The sequence below is a fragment of the Plecotus auritus genome, assembly GCF_963455305.1.
Source record: "Plecotus auritus genome assembly, chromosome: 1".
NCBI lineage: Eukaryota > Metazoa > Chordata > Mammalia > Chiroptera > Vespertilionidae > Plecotus > Plecotus auritus.
In genome coordinates this window covers 53,882,601-53,888,804 of record NC_137770.1, presented here as the reverse complement: position 1 = coordinate 53,888,804, position 6,204 = coordinate 53,882,601, and positions in this window count along the sequence as shown.

Below are 6,204 nucleotides of genomic sequence, written 5' to 3'. Positions count from 1 at the left end.
CAGTGATTGGTTAGGGTTGGGATATAAGTGGGGATGAACTACAAATGGGGGAGGGAATTTTTGAAAGTTATGTTTGCACAGCTGTTGAATTTACCAAAAATCATCAAAAGGTACATTTAAAAAGGGAGAATTGAATGGTATTTTGACTTCAATAAAGCTGTTAAAAAATGAATATAGCAATTTTAATTATATAGATGACAAAGGCCCATTTCATTATTCCCAAACTAGTCAATCCCCATTTGTCCTCTGGTTTAGGCAAACACTGATAGATTATGTCTGTCTATGCTAGATCTCCTATCAATGGAATCATATACAGTCATGTTTTGCATAATAGTCAACAACAGATTGTGTATATGACAGTGGTCCCATTATATTGGAGCTGAAAAAACTCCTATCACCTAGTGACATTGTAGCCTTTATAACATAATAGCACAGACATTACCCACATATTTGTGGTGATGTTGGCATAAACAAACCTACTGCGCTGCCAATCATATAAAAGTACAGCACATGCAATTTATATACAGTACACAATACTTGAAAATATAATAAAAAACTGGTTTATGTATTTACTATACTATACTTTTTATTATTATTTAGAGTGCAATCTTTCTACCTATAAAAGAAAGTTTGCTGTAAAAAGGTGTAACATGTTACGTTGGCAGCAGCTTCTTACATCTCATGGTTACTGCATCTTTTGATTGCATCATTTTCTCTTGTGCATGCGATAATCTCATGTTGTCTTGTTCATCATGGTCCCTAAGCCTAAAGAAATCCACTGCTGGTGTTGCCAGTGAAAGGCTATATCCAATGATTAACTTAGAAATGACATTAAGAGTAACTAAAGACTATGAAGGTGGAAAATCAGTGATGGTTATTGCTTGCTAGTCAGCCATGTCCCATTCCACCCCAGCTATGATCTTGAAGAACAAGAACAAGTGATGGAAGCTGTTAAAAGGCCTGCTTCATTGAAGGCAACAAGACTAACAAAAATTCAATAAAGGCCTATATCAGACATAAAGAAACTTCTAATGGCCTAGATTAAAGATCAGACACTGAAGTGTATCCCTCCCAGCCCCATGATGATCATGAACAAAGCAAAATGTTTGCTTGCAATGTTGAAAGAAAAGGATGGACCTGAATATGATGTTGAATTTACTGCTAGCTCTGAGTGATTTAAGCGATTCAAGATCATTCATTACATAATATGAAAGTGAGTGGTGAGTCTGCAAGAGCTAATGTGAAGGCAGCTGAAGCATTTTTGGAAACTCTAGATAAGCTGATTATGGAGGAAAATTACTTGATAGAGCAAATATTCAATATGATGAAACCTTCCTTTTCTGGAAACAGATGCCTGAAAGGATTTTCATCCCTAATGAGGTCATGTCAATGCCAGGTTTCAAGGTCTTTAAGGACAGAATAAGTCTAGCTTGGGGGCAATGTTGCAAGCTAGAAATGGAACCCTTTTGTGATCTGGCACCATGAGAACTCCAGAGCCTGAAAGTATATCAATAAGCACACACTGCCAATGTATCACAAGAGTAATAAGAATTCATGGAGTAACCAACTCCTCTTCCAAGGTACCCTCCTGAATAGCTCTGCCAGAGAAATTAAGAAGTACTGCTCAGAGAATACATTACTTTTCAAGATTTTGCATATTGTTGATAATGCTCGCAGGCATCCTCCTTTTATTGTGATCTTCATATCAAAGTGGTACTTCTCCCTCCAAACACCACCGCTTTGTTTGAATCAAAGAGTTACAGCAGCTTTTAAGGCCTACTACATGAGGAGGACCTTTGCCCAGGATATTGCTGCAACTGAGAAAGACAATGATGTAATTCAGGAAGGATTAGTGCATCTATGACTGCACTAGGACCTTTGCTTGGGCTTGGTGGGATACCACCAAGGAGTATATAAATGGCATCTGGAAGAAGATGCTCAAGAGGTTCATTATCTATGACTTCTAAGGATTTTCCAAGGATAAGAAGGTTGCAAAAAGGATGTGGATGAGATGCAAACTACTTTAACCTCGGTGTGGATGAGGATGACATTGAGGAGCTCCTAGAGGTGGTTCGTGAGGAATTGACTAATGAGGAGTTGTTGGAACTGGGACAGGAACCCATAGCTATGAAAAGGCAAGAGAAAAGGAAACTATAGGAGAGGAAAAAGAAAATTCACAGCAAAAGATTTAGCAGAAGCCAAACATGCTCCTTAAAAAAGTTTGAAAACATGAACCCCCAACAGTGAAAATTGTTCATTAATAAAGTGAATGTTTATGGTGCATCGTCTGCTTACAAGCAAATCTATGATGAAAAAAGAAATAAACCAAGCAAACCACCATGGACATGTTTCTGAAAAGAGTGACACCTTCCCAAGAAGAGCCTGAGGCAGGTCCTTTAGGAGGTGTTCCATAAGAGGGCATTGCTATCCCAGGCGGTGATAGCTCCATGCTTGTTACTGCCCCTGAAGACCTTCCTATAGGACAAGACTGGAGGTGGAAGACAGTGATATTGATAATCCTAACTTTGGTTAGCCTAATGTGTGTGCTTATGTCTTAGTTTTTAACAAAAAGTTTAAAAACTAAAACAATACAAAACAAAACAAAACAAACACAAAAGAACACCCGAATTTTAAAAAAGTAGAGAAAAGTTTATAGATAGAATAAAAATATAAAGAAAGAAAATATTTTTGTATAGCTGTACAATGCATTTGTGTTTTAAGCTAAGTATTATTACAATAGTAGAAAAGTTAAAAAGTTTAGAAGTTTATAAAGTAAAAGTGTTATAGTAAGCTAAGATTAATTTATTATTGAAAACAAATATTTTATATAAATTTAATGTAGTCTAAGTGCACAGTGTTTATAAAGTCTGCAGTAGTGTCCAGTAATGTCCTAGGTCTTCACATTCACTCACCACTCACTCACTGCTTCACCAAGAGCAACTTCCAGTAATTCCAGCACCAGTCCCAGCGGTAGGAGCCGTGGCCACTACCACATTTCTTCCCGCCCCTACTGCCAAGGTCAGCCCTGAAAGAGTTCCCTTCGTTTTAAGATTTGGTGATAGACACAAGGAAGCCACAGAAACTGTCTCTATCTACAAAAATAGTAAACAATGAGCAATGTCACATTTCTGGAGGGATTATGGAGATCAGTGAGACCATCAGGGCCTTGAAAGCTGTAGGCGGGGATTCCTTCCACATCTCCATTCAATAATGCAGAAGACATATATATATTAGAAAATAACTGGGGGTCATCACAAATGTGTGTGCTTGTGTCTTAGTTTTTAACCTACCCCGATGGATAAGGTGACCTGTCCTGTGCACATCTTTCCTCAGCCATCTCCATTCTTGCCTCATTGGCACGCACACAAAGTAGCCATGGTGACATGGAGGAAAGTTGCGTGTGAGCTCAGTAACATGGACTTCCATTCACAAAGTCCAACCTGGCTTCTAACCCGGCAGAGTGCTCAATCTGCCAGCAACCTGCTGAAACCTGATATGGCATCATTCTCTCGGGGTACCATCCAGCTACCTGGTGGCAGCATTTTACATTGGACACTTCCTCTATGGAAGGAGCAGCTGTATTCTCACTGGAACAGACACTTACTTACTCTGAATATAGATTTGCCTTTCCTACCCGCAGTATTTCTGCCCAAACCACCATCCATTCACTTGCAAATGCCTCACTTGCCATAATAGTATTCTATACAGCCTAGCTTCTGATCAAGGAATATATCCTTTAACAAATGCAGCACAGCACGGGCCTATCCTCATGGAATCACCATCTTCCCCAATTCCTCCTAAAGTGGGTTGGCCTGGTAGAATGGTGGCATGGCTTTTTAGGGCTCAGATAGAGTGACAGCTGGATAGCAAAATTGTGCAGGGCTGGGAAAATGTCCTTCAGGAGACAGAATGCACTCTAAGTCAGCAACCAATTTATAGTGCTGTTTATCCCATAGGCAGAATTCACAGAACTGTGATCAGGGGTGGAAAAGCAGAGACTCCTCTCACCAGTGATCCACTGAAAACATTTTTGCATTCCATCCCCACAATCATGGGATCTGCTCCATCTGCTCCCTTCATACTTAAGAAGGAGAGATACTTCCTTGTAAAACACAGCAATGGTTCTCTGACAGTGGAAGCTGAAACTGCCAGTTGGCCATGTTGGGAACCTTTAGTCAATGAATTAAGAGGCAAAAAAGGGGGTACTCTACTGACTGGAGTGACTGAGCCAAACAACCAGGGGGGAAATTGGAGGAAAGAAAGAATATATCTGGAATGCAAGAAATTCCATAGAGTCTCTTAATATCCCCCTGTCCTATAAGTAAACTAAATGGAAAACCAAAATAACCAAATATAAAAAAGACTGCTTATGGTCAAGGCCCTTCAGGTACAAAAGTTTAGGTCACCCTGCCAGGCAAGGAACCACAACCTGCCAACACACTTGCTGAGTGCAATATTGAGTGGGTAGTGGAAGAAATAGTTACAAAGAGATCTACAACCACCTGACAAGACACAGAATGAAGATTGCAGTATTTTTGAGTATTTCTTCTTTATGTTGATATGAAATAATTTGTGTATATATAAAGGCCAAAGGCAGAGGCTCTTGCTTTCTAGAGTTTGAATACCATCTCGGCCACTTACTTGTTCTATGACCTGGACTAGGTTTAAATTTTTTTCTAGGTTTGTCTCTGCAAAATATAAATAATTATGTTCCCTCCCTCAGGGAGTTCTGTGACCTTTAAATGAGTAACTTTAGAGATGCAGAATAGTGCCTGGGCCAGAGGAAGCATTCAAGGTTAGCTGTTGCTATCAGGGGAGGCCATGAGAAAGCAGACATATACAGAGCTGAATGTCTCTTGTTCAGGGAAAACTTTCCCATCATTGTCCCAAATACCTACATGGAAAGGGACTAATTCCCAGGTTTTCACTTCTTTCTGCTTATTTGGTATTTTTTGAGGGACTTTCCCTAGCAAATTCCAATAAGGCTTACCTTCTTACTACAGCATCCCCTAGCATTTTTGTGAGGACACTCTGAGAATAGCTTATGCTTGCCAAAGGGACTTAGGGGAGGGTTAAAAATGCTAAAATTTGACCAAATCTCCAAATGAGAAATACAGCTTTAGGGGAAATCAGAGACATCTCCCTCTTTTGCTTTCACTCTCAAAATGCATTATGATGAATACTGCCCCAGGGCTGGTGTATGCAAACTTCCACTGTGCTTTTGGGAAAGATTATAATTGAATCCCCTATAATGATGGACCAAAAAAAAAAAAAAAAGACCCAGACAGACAAGGCTCAGAGGCTGCAGATTGGCCCACTTTGGCTTGTAGCCCACAGCACCTACAATTATTCTGCAGTAATTTTTATTTATCTATTTAGTGCTCCCACTAGGCAGGGAGAGAGAGAGAAAGAGAAAGCACAAGAGAGGGAGAATCTAGTCATAATTCAGCCCTCATGGTTAGGCAGCAAGCTCGAAATTGAAAAAGTTATTCAAATGGATAATGAAATGGAGCTGTCCTCCTCCATGGGAAAAAGGCATAAATTGTGGGACTTTGCAAATGGCTTACATGTTGTTTGTGATGAGATTATTTAAGAGTCAGCTCAGTGATGCTATACAAGGGCATTATCCCAGGGTGAATAAACCTCAGCATCAAAAGGGAGAATGAAATCTTTGCATTTGATCTGGAAATGGTTAATAACAGCCACTGAGTGGAACCAGGGTCCCTTCTGTGTTACTCAGATCTTCATTGGTGAGACTGGAAAGAAATTGCCCCTTAAAGCTGTACCCTGGATGAAATATGTCACATTGTCAAGCAATCAGCATTTGTTCCTGGGTCAGGTGGGTTGAGAGGAGAGGTTGACAATAGGATGAACCTGTCAAAACAGTATGAGGCCAATCCCAGTGGCTGGTGGAGCAGTGGCCACAACTACATCTCTCTCCCAACCCATTGTGAAGGTCAGCTTGAAATAGTTCTCTTTAGATGTTAAGAGTTGGTGATAGATACATAGTGATCACTTCTACTACATGTCTTACCTGCAATCCCAACAAAACTCAATGTGACATTTGTAGTTACAGAGCACTTTCATAATACAATAGCCCAGCAGAGTAGGTAAAACATTTAATCACCATTTCATAAAACTGAAATAACTAAAGGTCAATGAAGCCAAGTGATTTGCTGAAGGTCACATGGTTAGTTCGGTTGT